An 18272-nucleotide genomic window follows, 5' to 3' on the forward strand; every position below is an offset into this window, starting at 1 on the left:
GTCTCTACCTCTCTTTCTGTGTCTCTCGTGAATAAATAAAAAAATCTTAAAAAATAAAAAGGATCAAGTTGCACCTCTATCTCACATCAACCATATAAAATTAACTCAAAATTGATTATAGACCTATGTGTAAGAGCTAAATCTATAAAAATTCTTTTTTTATTTAATTTTTTTATGATAGTCACACACACACACACAGAGAGAGAGAGAGAGAGAGAGAGAGAGAGAGAGGCAGAGACACAGGCAGAGGGAGAAGCAGGCTCCATGCACCGGGAGCCTGACGTGGGATTCGATCCCGGGTCTCCAGGATCGCGCCCTGGGCCAAAGGCAGGCGCCAAACCGCTGCGCCACCCAGGGATATAAAAATTCTTAGAAGAAACCATAGGTGTAAATCTTCATGAGTTTGAATTAGACAATGGTCTCTTAGATATGTCCTATACAGAAAAATAGATAAATTAGACTTCATCGAAATCATAAACATTCATGTTTTAAGGAACTTTATCAGGAAACTGAAAGGCACTCCACCACATAGAAGAAAATATCTGTAAATCACATATCTGATAAAGATCTAGATTCTATATATATAAATAATGCTTACAACTCAACAATGAAGTGACAAGTAACCTGATTAAAAATTTAGGAAAGGATCTCAATAGACCTTTCACTAAAGAAGAGATACATCTCTAGCCAATAAGCACATGAAAATTACTCAAAATCGCTGGTCATCAGAGAAACACAAATTGAAACTGCAATGAGATACCTCTTCAAACCCACTAGGATGGGTTTTTTAATCCATAAACCAAAAAAGATAGATAATAGCAATTGCTGGTGAGGATATGTAAAAATCGGAACCCTTCTATATTGGTGGTGGGAAAATAAAATGGTCCAGCTGGTTTGGAAAAGAGTTTGGCAATTCCTCAAAAGGTGAAACATAGAGTTAGCATATAACCCAAAGTTCCATTCTTAGTTATATTTCCAAGAGAAAGAAAATATATATCCACACAAAGGGTTGTGTATGAATGATTATAGCAGCACTATGAATAATAACCAAGAAATGGAAACAATTCAAATTTCCATCAACTGAAAATGGGTAAACAAAATGTGGTCTATCCATATAATGGAATATTATTCAGCCATAAAAAGCAATGAAGTGCTCATACATGCTACTACAACATGGATGAACTTTGAAAACATCATGTTAAGTGAAAGAGGCTGAACACAAAAAGCCATATATTGTAGGATTCCATTTATACGAAATGTTTGGAATAGGCAAATCTGTAGAGAGAGAACGTAAATTATCAGTTGCCGGGGCAGGGGAATGGGGAATGGGAAGTGACAGATAACTAGTATAGAGCTTCTTCTGGAATGCTAAAACTGTTCTAATACTGATTTGGGTGATGGACGCACAGCTTCATGAATGTACTAAAAACCATTGAATCGTATACTTTAAATGGGTAAATTGGTGAACGTATTCTATGTGAATTCTATCTCAATAAAGCTGTTTTTTTTTAAATTTTTTAAAATTTTTATTTATTTATGATAGTCACAGAGAGAGAAAGAGAGAGAGGCAGAGACACAGGCAGAGGGAGAAGCAGGCTCCATGCACCGGGAGCCTGACGTGGGATTCGATCCCGGGTCTCCAGGATCGCGCCCTGGGCCAAAGGCAGGCGCCAAACCGCTGCGCCACCTAGGGATCCCAATACTCCTTTTAAAAAAGAAGTAATGAGGTGGAATTTACCACTGACCCAAAGGGAACAAAGATTTAAGTTGATTTAAAAATAAAAGATGAAAAAAAAAACAAAAAAAAAACACAAAAAAAATAAAAATAAAATAAAAATAAAAGATGCTGGGCACCCCGGGTCTCCAGGATCGCGCCCTGGGCCAAAGGCAGGCGCCAAACCGCTGCGCCACCCAGGGATCCCAATACTCCTTTTAAAAAAGAAGTAATGAGGTGGAATTTACCACTGACCCAAAGGGAACAAAGATTTAAGTTGATTTAAAAATAAAAGATGAAAAAAAAAAACAAAAAAAAAAATAAAATAAAAATAAAAGATGCTGGGCACCCCGGGTGGCTCAGTGGTTTAGCGCTGCCTTCGGCCCAGGGTGTGATCCTGGAGACCCAGGATCGAGTCCCACGTCAGGCTCCCTGCCTGGAGCCTGCTTCTCCCTCTGCCTGTGTCTCTGCCTCTCTCTCTCTCTCTCTCTCTCTGTGTGTGTGTGTGTGTGTCTCATGAATAAATAAATAAAATCTTTAAAATAAATAAATAAATAAATAAATAAATAAATAAATAAATAAATAAATAAATCTCCAGACTCGAAGGGATGAGCACTGGGTGTTATACAATATGCTGGCAAAGCGAACTTCAATAAAACAAAATAAAATAGAAAAGAAAAAATAAATAAAAATAAAAGATGCTCCAGACAATGGGATATTATTCAGTATTAGGAAAAAGAAAACATGAAAAGACATGGAGAAACCTTGAAATGCATATTACTTAGTGAAAGGAGCTTTTTAGATTGGCTCCTTTCACTAAGTAATTAGGATTTTTAGGGCAGTGAAACTATTCTATATGATATTATAATGCCTAACTATACATTTGTCAATAGAATTTACAACACCGGGATCCCTGGGTGGCGCAGCGGTTTGGCGCCTGCCTTTGACCCAGGGCGCGATCCTGGAGACCCGGGATCGAATCCCACGTCGGGCTCCCGGTGCATGGAGCCTGCTTCTCCCTCTGCCTGTGTCTCTGCCTCTCTCTCTCTCTCTCTGTGTGTGACTGTCATAAATAAATAAAAATTAAAAAAAAAAAAGAATTTACAACACCAAGAGTGATCCCTAATATAAACCACAGACTTTGGGTGATAATAATGTGTCAATGAAGGTTCACTGACTTTAACAAATGTATCACTCTGGTGCTGGATGCTGATACTAGGGGAGGCTGGGGATATGTAGGGGCAGGAGGTCTATGGGAACTTGGTACTTTCTACTCAGTTTTGCTATGAACCTGAAAGTGCTCTAAAAATAGTCTATTGTTTAAAAAGAGAAAGCAAAAAAAAATAATAATAAATTTACTTTTTTGTATACTCCTGATTTTGTGGGTAGAGATTTGTGCTCTCTGTATTCTTGATGGTTCTTCATTATCCCAAGGATAAACTCCATTCCCCTTTAGCTTGATTTAAGAGAAGAGTGAAACACCTATGCTATGTAAGAAATTGCTTACTAGGGGATAGGGGGAGAGGGATGGTGGCCTCGTACACTGAAACTGATGCTTGACTTAAGAAACTGGCAAGTAAATCATAGTTGAGGTATGTTGTATTTTTCTGTATTTTTAAGATTTCCTTAAGTCCTACACCAAACACAGGGCTCAGACTCACAACGCCAAGGTCCAGAGTCACATGCTCTACCACCTGAGCCAGAGAAGTGCCCCTGTATTTTTTTGTATTTAAAAAAATTTGGCATTTGTGACTTATTTGTATTGTGCTAGCCTTACTGGGGCAATGATTATATTAAGCAAAAATTGCAGAGGACACGTACGGAGAAAAAAAAAACTTCTCCAAATGGTCTGGTTTACTTTCCATCTCCTTTCACTTCCCCAAACTCCCTTCTCTTCCTCCTCTTTCCTTCCAACAAAAGAAATATATGATAACCCAACTCCAGGGATCAGAAAGGTAGCCACCTATCATTATAAAGGGGGGGAAGAGACTCTGAATAGGCAAGATGGGTAAGAACAGACAAGGAAATTTAGGGATTTAATAAAAGGACATATCTTAAGCAAGGGGATATCATTATATTATCCCAAAAATATGTAATAGATATCTGTTCATTTTTATATCAGCCTAAATTTAATAATCATTTAACAGTGGTACTCAGTAAAAGCAATTTAGCATTATCCTGCACAATACACACTCAAAAACAAAGGAGCTATAAACACAGCTTGAGTCTTCCCTCCCCTCACAAGGATTTCAGCACTAAACCCGAGCAAAAGAAGACAAATGCTCAAAATCCCCATCAGGAATCGAGATAGATCACACTGCCCTTTCTTCCTGCATCTTCTATGAAGCCCACTGAGAGCAGCTAGAAAACTTGTGTGTTCCACTTGTCCTGCCTGGCTGGGAATCAAGTCACCTGAACATCTGGGGGAACATGATTTTCAGTGGCCAAGTTGGGCAAATGCAAGCAGAGGCTTTATAGCCATACAGGCCAGACAAACCTGTTTCAAGGACTCACCAAGGTTTGAACACAAAGACTGGTAAGTAGGAACTTCAAGTCTTTAGGATGAATGTGGGTACCTGGATGAGCAGCCTCAGTTGAAACAGCCATCCTAACATTAGGCAAAGAATTCAGAAAATCTGCTGCAACCCAACTGGTGTAGTTTCTTGAAATGGCTTGCTGATAATTGTGTTGCCCACCCCAGGCACAGGGTTTTTCCCACAGGGGCTTGGTAAATATTTATCAGTGTTGGTGCTGCTAATGAGAGGACTACAAAGATGAACAGCCCCATGAGAGGGAATACCTAGAAAGAAAAGGCCACTTGGTCTCGTGGCATATGAGATGGATCATATTACACGTCAGACTTGACAGTGCTACTGTGTGCAAGGCATTACTGCCAATTTTCATAGTGGTTCTCAGAGGTTGGCTTTTAAAAAAATATTTTATTTACTTATTTATTTGAGAGCAAGATAGAAGAGGGGGAGAGGGAGAGGGAGAGAGAGAATCTCAAGCAGATTGTACACTGAGTGTGGAGCCCAACGCAGGGCTCGATCTCACGACTCCAAGATCATGACCTGAGCCAAAATCAAAAGCTTAACCAACTGAGCCACCCAGGCACCCCTAGAGGTTGGCACTTTTATCTCCATTCTATAGATGAAGCAACTAAGATTCAAGGAGATGATGCACTATGCCCAGGGTCACTAAGATAAGGAATGGCTGAGCAGAGATTTACATCTTAACCCCTGAAGCCAGCATTCTTTCTACTATACAACCTTTTCTTACTCTGCTCTTTGCAACACCAAGCTGACCCATTCCTGTGCAGGGTATTGATTCAGCTTTCCATCTCAAAAGCTTAGCTCTTAGAAATCCCTTATAGTGCTATTAAAAATGGATGTTTGTTGTAATTTATTATTCCTGGTACCTCGAAGACTCTTTGGTCAATGATAACCAGAGCCGAGACAATTCTGAATGGGGCTTTTCATAGCAGAGCAGTTTGAGTTATGCATTAATTTTTTTCAATTAATGGATTACAGATTCAGAAGAAATGGTTGGGGAGGAAACAGACTTTAAAACTTGATAAACACAGACATGTGAGGGAAATGCTTCCACCAGTGTGTCTTCTTTCACTCTCTGTGATCTGGGGTTGTTAACATCCTTTTCATACTTGAAGGAGATATAACATGTATTCTATACTTTCTTTCTGTCAAGTTTGATTATGGCAATTTATCACAATTATTGCTTTATTTTTAATCGGAGTAAGGACAGTAATTGAGTGTCTTCTTTTGTCTAGAGTATTTTATATCTAGAAAACTTGTGAAGAGGCTGTTCAAAGGGGATTTAAAGTGTACATAATTATAAGTAAATCTGCTAGAAGGTTGCTACAGTGAAGAAACCCATTAATTAAGAATTTGTTAAGGTGAATGGGACCATTGAGCAAATCAGAAACACAGCTATCACAGAATCCTTCCATGTTTGGAAAGAGATCATTGCAGGATTTTAATGCATGATAAGAAAACCATAGTGCTTAGTGTTTTTCACTATTCTTTAGATTTCTGATCTGAAAGGGGGGAAACATGGGCGCCATATATTTTTAAAGTATATTTTCAACCTAAGCTCATCAAGAATGGATTTTTTTTTTAATGGACTAGCCATTGATCCTGGGGGGAAGTCTGAGCTCCAAGCAGATTTAGAAAAATCTCATTAGGATTAACACAAGTATGAGGAAGAGCAGAGAAGAAAAGCTAAGTCCATTGGAAGTTTCCATGCTATACTTAAGGCCACATGGAGGAAAGAGGACGAGCAAGAACTGAGTGAGCAGGCAGGAATGCGAGACCCTCAGTCACTTCCTGGCTCTCATCCTGCCTCATGTCCACTGATTCAGCTCTCACCCACCTGCAGAGGGAGCCAAGCTTTGTCTATACAGTCTGAGACTGGGTCTGGCCCCAGGGCAAGAGATGAGCCTCAGAGGCCCAAGCAGAGGAGAGCCTGTGGAAGCAGCCTTGTGACTGGCACCTACTTTCAGGTCTCCCTGCCTCTATTCTTTCTCCTGGAAAATGGCACTAAGTGAGAATTCCTTCCTCACCAGGGCTGTCGTCTGCAGTAAATGAGTCAGTTTGTGGAAAGAGCTTAGAACCGTGTGTGGCACACAGCAAGCACTTTGTGATCACAGCTCATCATTCCGATCTTCTTTGCTGCACAGATTAACTCACTTCTCCAAGGCCACTTCCTATGGCAGCACAAGGTGGAGACCCTACATCATGATTTGGATTCCTGGGCTGATGCTGTGGCTGCCATCCCAGCATAGCAGGTGATCTCAGGAGCATGAAAAGGTCCCATGTACACCTAAATATTTCCTCCTTTCACCTGTGCCATAGGGACGAAAATCTCCATCCTTTGTAACCTTTTGAAGTGTTTTCTGATGATGTATTTGTTAAGTGAAGTGGGTTTGCTTCTCTGGAGAGGGAATGCATTAGAGAATCAGCAGAATCAGAAATGGGCTGCCCGGGATGAGGGCACCATGATTAACCATAATTTTCAACCAACTACGAGGCCTAAATGAACAAGACATGGAGCAAGGTATGATTGTGAAGGAGAGGCACAAGGGGGAGCCTTAGAACAGAGGCTGGCCAGAGGTGGAGGCTGGGCGGCCAGAAAAAAAGTCCAAAACGTCTTTCTGAAGAGTTTAGAGGAAATCCTTCACCAACAACTATGCTCTTTGGTTTCATCCCATGAACCTGAACCCCAAACTTCAATCCGATTATTCATAATTTTCCAGAAGCATGCGAGAAATCCACACCCAGAACTCAGAAATATGTGTATGTTGATGAATGGATTTCCATGCCAAATCAATGAGCTCTCATTTATGAGATTTTGTGATAAAAATAATTCAGAGTGTGGGCTTAAGTTAAAAAAAAAACAGAGTTCATCTATTAACTACATAAGAATACCAAGAGCGACTTTCAAAAATCATACATACAATTTTTAAAAATTTTTTTCTTTAAAAAAGAAAGCACATTAACTTCAAGCAGTGCTTTGGCTGCATATTTTATGAGGTTTATTTGTACTGCGTATCTTTGATGGGCTCTATTTGTGGCTGAAAGTACAAACATACTGATTACAATCACTCTTTCCTACGTTTAGGAACAAAATTAATTATCTGCAAAAAGCAGCAAGGCTCAGATAGATTCTCAGTGAGTAAATGATAATAGACAGTGCCCAAATATAATGACTCCGTTTCCTACTTTATCTGTTTTAGGCATTCTGAGTGGAATGAAAAAGGGAAAAATTAATTCACTTTCTGAATATTCTTCAGAAAGGATTTGAATTGGGTAATAAGTAGGCACCATCAACCCTCCCATACCCCCTGCCCCTGAATGAAATATGAAAGCACCCTTGCTGTTTTATGCACTTCCCAAAGGGACTTTTTTTTGGTCTTCTAGCTTCTAGCATTGCTTTTGTTTCTGTTTTACTTTATATAGTAATTTATTTGAATGACATGGTTAATATTTATACAAGTAGTGTTTTACTAGCTGTTTTATAATGTGCTTATTCATTGTTGTATTTGAAATGCTTTATATATTAATTCCACAGTTTTTTATTCTATGAAATCTTTTTTTTACAATGTTATTGAGGCATATTTTTGGATTCGTACGATTCTCCCATGTCAAGTGTAAAATTTAATGATTTTTATTGAATTGACTAAGTTGTGCCACTGTTGCCACAAACCTGTTTTAGAACATTCCATCACCCCAATAAGATCCTTCATACCCATTCCAGCATTGCTTTGGAGAAGTCTGATGAATTCAGAATCCCAGCCCCCAAAGGGACATTTTAAAAGGACACTAAGACTCTTTACTTTCTAGTAAAAGAGATCATAAGGGAAGGAGGGAAACTGAGTGGGGAAAAATTAGGAAGATAAACCATGAGAGTCTGCTAACTCTGGGAAACAAACAAAGGGTTACAGAAGGGGAGGAGGATGGGGGGATGGGGCATTAAGGAGGGTATGTGATGAGATGAGCACTGGGTGTTATACTATATGGTGGCAAACTGAATTTAAGTAAAATCTAAAAAAAAAAAAAGAAATCTGTACTTTCACCAAAACAAAGGTTGTCTCACTCTATTAGCATTCTCCCCCATAAGGAAAGGAGTAGTAAACCGTGAGCCCCTGTCCATGCCAAGTATCAGCACTCAGAAAATTGTGGCGGCTGCTAATCATGAAGTTTTGTATGTTATCTTACAAAAAGCTGCAACGTGCTAGAGGAAATCTGCCCCAAATCCACCCCTCCCCAGCTTGCCCATTTTGTGAAACACTTGATTACAGCAAATCATAACCTTCCCCACCGGAGGAAAGTGCTGTGCCACAGCATAACCTCATTTAAAAACCCTTCTGTGCTGTTCTAAATATGTTTTCAATTTTCCAGGGTGGGGTGGGGAGACAGTGCTGGTAGAAAGCATTTGTTGTTGGAGACCTGAGCAAGGTAGCTGGATGCCCAGGAAGGAGGGGGTTGGGGAGGAAGCCAAGGTTACCAGAGGTGCTATCTATCACACTGCAGTTGCCAAGAGTAACCTTATTCCTAGTGGGGAGATGGGAATTACACTGTGTACATGATTCCATGTTTTCTGAGGGGCTTCAGCCGTGCAATGGAGAAGCAAGTGAGAGCAAGTGAGCATCTGGGGGCTTTTCTGCCCTTACCAGGTATGAGGTTGCTCTCACTGTACTGATTCCCTGGCCACTCGACACAGAAAAGGCATTTTTGGACTACCCTCACTGTCAATGCCAGCAGCACAAAGATTCTCTGAATATCAGGTCACGGGATGATCTCTGTGGACTTCTGCACACTTGGGCAAATATGCCCAACTTTCTAACCTTTTTGAATTCACTCTGAGGACAAAATCAGTCCTCTGCATAACTCCTAGGATGCTATAACCACCATAGATGTGCAATAAAAGAGAAAACTCTACTTGGCTAAGCCACTTAGCAATACAAGACTCACGACCTCAGAGCCTGAACAAGCCAAAAAAGAAATGACGGCATGGACAGCAGAAGGGAGAGAGCAGTAGAGTAGTTGCTGAAGACCCAAAGCAGTACCATTTACTCCAAATGAGAAGCAATGATCAAGTGCCCCTTTCATACTTCCTTCTTTTTAATAAATATTTATTTATTTATTCATGAGAGACACAGAAAGAGAGGCAGAGATACAGGCAGAGGGAGAAGCAGGGTCCCTGATAGGAGACGTATGTGGCACTCGATCTCAGGACCCTGGGATCATGATCTGAGCTGAAGGCAGACACTCAACCACTGAGCCACCCAGGTGCCCTCATACTTTCTTTTGCCATATTTTGTCTGTGGGTGCCTTCTGCTCCCCTCCAACAGGTGGCATATAGCCCTACCTTTTGGCCAGTCGGCCAGGGCTGAGCCCAGTTGTCTTCCATAACTTCTCATTTCTTTGCCTGGTCCTTCCAAAACATCGTGAACTTGAGAGGTTCTTGCAGCCATTCGGGTTTGGGGGACCTTGTGTGGCTAGAATTTTCCATGGGTCTCTTGTGTTTCTGCATGTCACATAAACGGAGGCAGTTTTTCTCCAGGCTCTTTGTCAAGTACTTTTGTTTTGTTTTGTTTTCCAAATATTTTATTTATTTATTTGAGAGAGAGAGTGTGTGTATGTGCACAAGCAGGAGGAGGGGCAGAGGGAGAAGGAGAAGCAGACTCCTTGCTGAGCAGGGAGCCCAATGCAGGACTGGATCCCAGAACCCTGGGACCATGACCTGAGCCGAAGGCAGATGCCTAACCGCCTGAGCCACCCAAGTGCCTCTTTCAAGTATCTTTGAATAGTGGCCAGCCTTGGAAGACAGAAACAGTGCCTCCCTTCAGAGGTAAGAGCAGGCAGCCTCCCTATCTAGTATCAAAGATTTGAGTTCCTGAGGCCAAAGGCTCTGCTCCTGTAATGCAACTCACTGTGTGTGCATCATCTGGCCCTCTTTGCCTTATCCCATTGGAATCAGGGCTCGGGGATCTGGGACAGATGTTGATACTCTGGCAATGACCACTGCTGTGAGAAATAAACTGTCCTTCATCTCTGAGCCAGGGAGTCTCATGTCTTTAACCAGCATCCATGAAACCGTGTGGCCAACAAAACTTGTTAGCTTGCAATCAGGGTAAAAATCTCTGATCTTTCAGTTTTGAGGACATGTTCTTGCTACATCAGTCCACAGACCGTAGGAAGGAAAAAAATTTCTTTAAAAGGTTCAGAACATAAAGAACAACTGGTAATCACGCTGCCACTTCTTGCCAAGGTAAAGGTGAATAATTCTAGATTTCTGAAGGGCTCACCTAATTTCCTAATATGAGCCATAATATATATAATTTCAGAATGAAGCATTTAAAAATGCTTCCCCTGTGTGACCACTGTTTGAAACACGCCCAGAAATTAACATTTAGTGCCTAAAAGTGGTGCCAATTTTTCCTTTGTATGCTTCTTTTCAATAAATAGGCAATCTGTGTTTAAAAACTACATATCTCCCCCCATGGAAACCACTAAGGCTATTTTTATTGTGAGTGAAGAAAGAGTGACAGCCTAGGCCAGACCAGGTGGCTCAGTGGTTTAGCAGTGCCTTCAGCCCAGGGTGTGATCCTGGAGACCCAGGATCGAGACCCACATTGGGCTCCCTCCATGGAGCCTGCTTCTCCCTCTGCCTGTGTCTCTGCCTCTCTCTCTCTTTCTCTCTCCTCTCTCTCTCTCTGTCTCTCGTGAATAAATAAGTAAAATATTTTTTAAAAATACAATTCTATTAAAAAAAAAAGAATGGCAGCCTATAGGCATTTTTGTCTTTCTAGAAATGGACCTCATGCAAATAAAGTTGCTCACCACAGTTCTAGATGCTGACCTGCAGACACTAATTACGTAGTGAGTCATTTACTTGTTTTTATCAGTCTGAAATCACTTTGTACTGAAAACAGCTTGTGTGAATTCAGACAAGGTATGTCTAATCTGAGACTAAAAAATGAAAGTCCAGAGTGATAGCATGAGGAGAGAAACCCTGACATTCTGACACCTGAGAAATAACTTCAGCCTTCAAAGCAGAGACAAAGGGAAGGCTCATCTTGGAAATTCTGATGAGTTACAGTCACTCACACAGCAAAATAGAAGAATTTGATAGAGTGAATTATTGTTGAGGATCAACAAAGAATCTTCCCCAGAGCTTTCCAGCACATATAAATACTGACTGTAACGGAGGTATCTTCAGAAATTCTAGCAAAAGAAATGGATGTACTTGGATACCAGAATAGGTTAGGTTCTCGGTATACAATGTTGCTGTGGAGGAAACTCCATAATGGAGACCCAGATGTACCACGAAGCAGTGTCAAAGGCAAATGCATGAAAAACCATATGTTGGTCTAACGGGCAGATTCCAAACATTGCCACAGGGAGGTGAGCCATCCCTCACCACTGGCACTGCCCATATAAATTCTAGGCAAAGTCATTTCACTGCGTGACTGGCTCTTTCATCACCTACACGGACATTCCTTCTTCCCCCTAGAAACTATGCAATGCCTTTAAGTGTCATGAACACTAAAAATCTCATGCCTTTTGCTACTTCATTGGGAAATACTGCAGTGAGAGTCTCTGAGGAGGGAGAATGAATTGAAAAAACCTGATCGTGCAACTAGAAAAACAGCAGAGAGTAAGACAGGATATTAAATAAGATGGTAAAAACCTAGTTAGCCTGTGTTCAGGGGAGGAAGATTCTGATGAAGATCAAGGTGAAGTATTTGAGAGAGCAATAGAGTAATGGTTAAAATCATGAGCTCTGGGGATGCTGGGGTGGCTCAGTGGTTGAGTATCTGCCTTCGGCTCAGGTCGTGATCCCAGGGTCCTGGGATTGAGTCCCACATTGGGCTCCCCACAGGGAGCCTGCTTCTCCCTCTGCCTGTGTCTCTGCCTCTCTCTCTGTTTCTCATGAATAAATAAATAAAATCTTTAAAAAAAATCATGAGCTTTGGAGTCCCAACAGATCTCTGTGTTATCTCTGTGACCTGCTAGCCACATGACCCCTGAGAGCAGCAACAGAGTCATGGTCATCTTTCCACCACTCCTGGCAGCTCCCAGGGTCTAGGGCCTCCATAATTGGGTGCTTGTTAATGTTTCCTGAAATGAGTCCTATTTCAGGTCATGCTAAAATAAATATCACAGTGAGGAAAGGCAGGGAGCAGGAGTGGTGGTAGGAAAGGTTGCAATTTTGTCCAACGTTCAGTGGAGCATATAACAAGCCAAGGTAATGAACTCGTGGGAGAGGAAGCACTCGCTAATGCCGAAAAATTCTGAGCTGAATCAATAAAGAAAGTACAGGAGTACAAATGGAAAACTGAAAGTGCAAACAGCCATGTGACGATATATGAGCAATAACTATAGGGGGTACAGAAAGTAAATGAAATCAGAGAGACTTTTGCAAAACTTTCTGGGAGAGCAGTAAATATCCAAAATGCTGATTATGAATCATTTAATCAATGGATATGAAATCCACAATGGTTTATGTCTATGATACATATAGCAGTATGTGGTAATGACAATCAGAATGGTTTCAGAATAAAACCAATTGCACTTTTAAATTTTTTTTTAATTTTTATTTATTTATGATAGTCACAGAGAGACAGAGAGAGAGAGGCAGAGACATAGGCAGAGGGAGAAGCAGGTTCCATGCACCAGGAGCCTGACGTGGGATTCGATCCAGGGTCTCCAGAATCGAGGCCTGGGCCAAAGGCAAGCGCCAAACCGCTGCGCCACCCAGGGATTCCCCCACCAATTGCACTTTTAAAAGAAGGCTGTGTCGGGATCCCTGGGTGGCGCAGCAGTTTGGAGCCTGCCTTTGGCCCAGGGCACGATCCTGGAGACCCGGGATCGAATCCCACGTCAGGCTCCCGGTGCATGGAGCCTGCTTCTCCCCCTCTGCCTGTGTCTCTGCCTCTCTCTCTCTCTGTGACTATCATAAATAAATAAAAAATAATAATAATAAATAAAATGTTTAAAAAAAATAAAAAAAATAAAAGAAGGCTGTGGCACTTGGCAACATGGGTGTGGTGCAACAACAATGTTGAAAATATGGGCATCTGAGTGGCTCAGTGGTTGAGCATTGGCTTTTGGCTCAGGTCGTGATCCCAGGGTCCTGGGATCGAGTTCTCATTGGGCTCCCTGCAGGGAGCCTGCTTCTCCCTCTGCCCATGTCTCTGCCTCTCTATGTCTCTCATGAATAAATAAATAAAACCTTAAAAAAACAATGTTGAAAATATCTGTACTGATAACTGTATATATCTGTATTTGCTTCAGGGCATAAGATGTGGAATTCAATAATGTGCTGATAAGTTTAACTGTGATGCTCTCACCCAAATACTATTAAAAACCTGCTTAGTACTCACTTGGGGGCATGATATTTAACCTAATTCACAAATGTAGATAGAGTCAAGATAGATCCATTTACAGTCCCATCATTTAAATGTTTTTGGATGTTTCAGTACAACCTTTCTGTCTCCTTACCTTTCTTTCCTCCCTCTTCTTTCTCAATCTCTGTGTCTCCGTCTCTCTCTCTCTCTCTCACACACACACACATATTTCACACAATGTTTTATTCCCCTCTTTGGACTAAAATGACAGGAAACGTCCTGGCACTTAAAAGTAAGTTTAAGAACTCATAGTCAAAAAACAAAACAAAACAAAACAACAACAAAAAACAAAAACAAAAACAAAACAAAACTCATTGTCCATGCGGCACTTAGAAAAACATCATAGAAAGCGTACTGGACCAGGTTGAGGCAAGTATCTACCAAGTGCCTCAAACTGCCAGGTTCTTTGAACCTATCATTTCAATTAATCTCCATGTATCAACCCCATGTTACAGATGAGGAATCTGAGGTCCCAGCTTTGCCATTAACTGTCATTTGTCATTAACTGTCCCAATCTGTGGGCCTTATCTTATTTTCCAGACAGGGTGGCTGGATTTGTTCCCAAAGGAGTATAAGAATTAATTGGGGCACTTTTATTTTATTTAAGATTTTATTTATTTATTCATGAGAGACACACAGAGAGAGAGAGAGAGAGAGAGAGAGAGGCAGAGGCAGAGACAGAGGGAGAAGCAGACTCCATGCAGGGAGCCCCACGTGGGACTCAATCCTGGGTCTCCAGGATCATGCCTTGGACCGAAGGCGGTGCTAACCCACTGAGCCACCGGGGCTGCCCTGAGAGCACTTTTAAAATGACAAAGTCTATGACTAATTCTCCAGCCTCTCCACAGACCTATGGTATCAGAATCTCCAGGGGTAGGCTCCAGGAATCTGCTTAACAAGTTCCCTTCTGCAGGTGACAATGACAATGAGCCAAGTTTGGGAACCAGATGCTTACCACCTCCAGAAATGCTGCCAATGAGAACACCCCAGACATTCACTGACATGCCTTTGCTCAGCAGTTAGAAGTGAAAACTATCTTAGGGAAAATGAAAGCACTCACAGGCCATCTTTATAAAACTTCACCAGTGCCCCATTCACTGAGAAGACCAAAATGTCCTTTATAATCCAGGAGAGATGGTGGCCACCAAAACAACTGAGCACAGTACCTGTATGGCAGACCTCACGGCACAGCTTACAGCCAGCTAACAAGGCTATCCCAAAAGAACTCAGGAAGGGCATATTTTCAAAGAGGTCTCTCACCACAACTTAACCTCAAACAGGATGGACTGGCAAGATTTTGCATTTTATCACAACAGGAAGGTGAGGGTGCCACAGCAGAACCTCATTAATGCTCTAGTTTTAAATCAGCTTTTGCTCTGGGGCATTCTGCGGGTTTGTTAACATGAATAGACTTCTGCAGTCTACCCAACCCTTACTTCCCCTCACCCCCCATAAATGGCCCAGCCCCTTTCTGGCCCGTAAGAGTATGGGCTGGATCACACCTGGCCAATGATTCCCCTACCCCCACCATTTGGGATATATTACTTAGAGTTGGTGGTCATAAAACAGTAACAAGGCAGAGTTTACATATGCTTTCTGTTCTAGTTCGGGCATTCCCTGTAGAAGGCAGACTTCACGCTCTCATAACCAGCTGGGAGCTGGGAGCAATCAGGCCCTTAATGGCCAAAACAGAAAGGGACTGCATCACTGAGCACCTCTTGACAGCCAAGGCTTTTCTTCTTGAATGATAATGACATGAAATGTACTCCCCGTGCATGCAATGCATTTGTGTCCATGCGCACGCGTGCATACAGACATACACGCATGCGCGCACATACGCACCTAAAATATGGCAGGTCTGGCACCCTGAATTAACTATCCAATTTAAGTTCATGATGTCTTTGCAAGATCCTAATGGAGCTTTTAGAATGAAAAGTCTGGGAGCACCTGGGTGGCTCAATGATTGAGCATTTGCCTTTGGTTCAGGTTGTGGTCCTGGGGTCCTAGGATTGAGTACTGCATCAGGCTCCCCACAGGGAGCCTGCTTCTCCCTCTGCCTATGTCTGTGTCTCTCGTGAATAAATAAAAAATAAAAATATTTATTTATTTTTTAAAAAGATTTTATATATTTATTCACTAGAGACAGAGAGAGAGAGAGAGAGAGAGAGAGAGAGAGAGAGAGAGAGAGAGAAGCAAGCTCCATGCAGGGAGCCTGATGTGGGACTCGATCCCGGGTCTCCAGGATCAAGCCTTGGGCCAAAGGTGTCGCTAAACCACTAAGCTACCCAGGCTGCCCCAAAATAAAATCTTTTTTAAAAAAATGAAAAGTCTGGAGAATCTAGTTGGAGACACCCTGGCGTGGTAGACAGAGGAACACTAGATTGAAGCAGCAGAAGACCTTCGATTCTAGTCCTATTGGCTCTTCCATTAATTGTATAACTTTGGGCAAGCCTGCCTGAACTTTGTTTCTTCATTTGTAAATCAATGGGATTGGACTAGCTCGTCTCTCATGGCCCTTCCAACATTCATATTATGGTGAAACGTTCACTACAGTGAAATTTATTCAGTTACACATCTGTCAACTAGACTGACCTTTTTAAGACCTAAGAACTATGTCGTGGGTAACTAAGAAGACCCAGCACCTGGCAGAGTGCCATGAACAAGGCAGATGCTTAATAAATGTTTATTAAATAAACCTTTACACCTAGAGCTCCATCAAAACAGTGCACTTAACTCCTTACCAGTTCCCCACCCTCTTTTTTGTGTTTAGGACCACTAGAGGAGAATGTGTTTTCAAGATTCATTATGTTGCCATGAAGCGACCAGTATCAGAGGCAACCTTTAAACATTCCCATACCCTATCTTTAGCACTGTCTCCTCATTTTTCCTCTTATTAAAGGCATTTCCGGACAGCCCCGGTGGTGCAGCGGTTTAGCGCCGCCTGCAGCCCAGGGCGTGATCCTGGAGACCCTGGATGAGTCCCACGTCAGGCTCTCTGTATGATACCTGCTTCTCCCTCTGCTTGTGTCTCTGCCTCTCTGTCTCTATGAATAAATAAATAAAATCTTAAAAAAAATAAAATAAGACATTTCCACACCGCTGGCACCCTTGCTTTGTGTCTGACACATAGAGGGCCTTCAATCACTATCAGGTGGGTGAACTTACAAACATTCTGACTTCTAATTTTTCTAATTCTGTGAGATTTACTTTTGTAGAAGGCCCCAGAATTTGGCCTCAAATTATAAAGCAATCAAGGGAATAATTAGCCGCTGAAGAATACTATCGTTAGATAGGACATTTCTGTTCATTTTACTATAAAATATTTTCTCAGTAAATGTGTTTTAAATGGGTAACATTGTGAATGGGGCAATTAGAGCAGCTCCGTGAGTAGCCATGCTGCGGCTTGCACCATTTCCGTCCTCCTTCCTAGTTTAATTCACCAAAGAAACCAATTACCCCTATCGCTTTGTATTTCCTGAGTTTAAAGGCCGACTAAATGGCCCAATCTGCCCTCCACATTCTGTGTAAGCAATGGCTCAGAGTACACAGCGGTTGTGCTGTGTAAAAGCTAAGATCCTGTGTCAAACCAAGCCAGCCCAGCCTGGGTTGGAATCCCAGGTCCTCCCACCTCCACTTAACAGCTTTGAGAGCTTGGGCAAGGTACTTAACCTCTTTAAGCTTCATTCCCCCTGTGTAAAACAAGGACAATATTACAACCTATCTTGTGGATTACTGTGAAATAATATTATGTGAACTGGCCAGCAGAGCACCTGGAATGTGGTTGGAGTTCAACAACACCTGTATATTATAGAATTTTGCCACCTCCTGCTACAAAGCTGTCAGCATTTGGGGATCGTTTGTGACCACTTTCGTGGGATCTGCTGGCAGCCCTTAGCCATGTGTTCTGCTCTGCATCAGATAGGCGGTGTCTTCTGTGGTTCAGAATGTTTGCACTCTAGCTTGGCAGGTACAATGTGGCTGAAACAAAGCCAACTGCTGCCCCACTTACAGAACTGTCCTGCCCCCATCACAAAGCCCATCAGGGTCAGATGGGTATAACCAAAGCTGCGAAAACAATCAGTGGAAAATGTGGATGCTTTGCCTCCCCTATGTTCTTGTGTAGGTTGAGTTGGTGGATTCTGGCTGGGCCTTTTGTGTTTAAAATCACTACTCAAAAGGGTAATGTGATATACACGATGAAAGGCATGAGAGTGAAATCAGAATTAGAAAAATTGGTGATAACTTCATTAAAGGGAAACCTGATCAATTTCTGAATCCTGGCTCTTCCACTAACTAGAGCTGGGTGCCCTGGGGTGGGTTATAGTTTCACTGAGCTTCAGATTCCTCATTTATGAAATGGGGATAATTACACCCACCTCACAGGGTTGTCATGAGGATTACAACGACAAACAACAATGGGAATGATAGCTAATATTTACTCAGGACTTACCATGGACCAAGCACATGCTAAATGCTTTAGCATATGTCATTCCCCATGAAAAATATATTCTTTTTATCCTTCTTTTATGAATCAGCAATATGAAGTTCATGAGGATAAGATGATTCACCCAACGTCCCATAGCAGGAAACTAAGTAGAACTAAAGTTCAAGCCAGGCATTATAACT

The 18272-nt window shown here is 41.9% G+C and overlaps 1 protein-coding gene across 1 annotated transcript in view; it reads right to left on the reverse strand.

Moving 5' to 3' along the window:
* GPC3 (glypican 3) overlaps positions 1–18272 on the reverse strand; it is a 439059-nt gene that overhangs the window by 193266 nt on the left and 227521 nt on the right. The gene's annotated exons all lie outside the window — the stretch shown is intronic.

Source organism: Nyctereutes procyonoides, unplaced genomic scaffold, assembly GCF_905146905.1.
Source record: "Nyctereutes procyonoides isolate TBG_1078 unplaced genomic scaffold, NYPRO_anot_genome, whole genome shotgun sequence".
Taxonomy (NCBI): domain Eukaryota; kingdom Metazoa; phylum Chordata; class Mammalia; order Carnivora; family Canidae; genus Nyctereutes; species Nyctereutes procyonoides.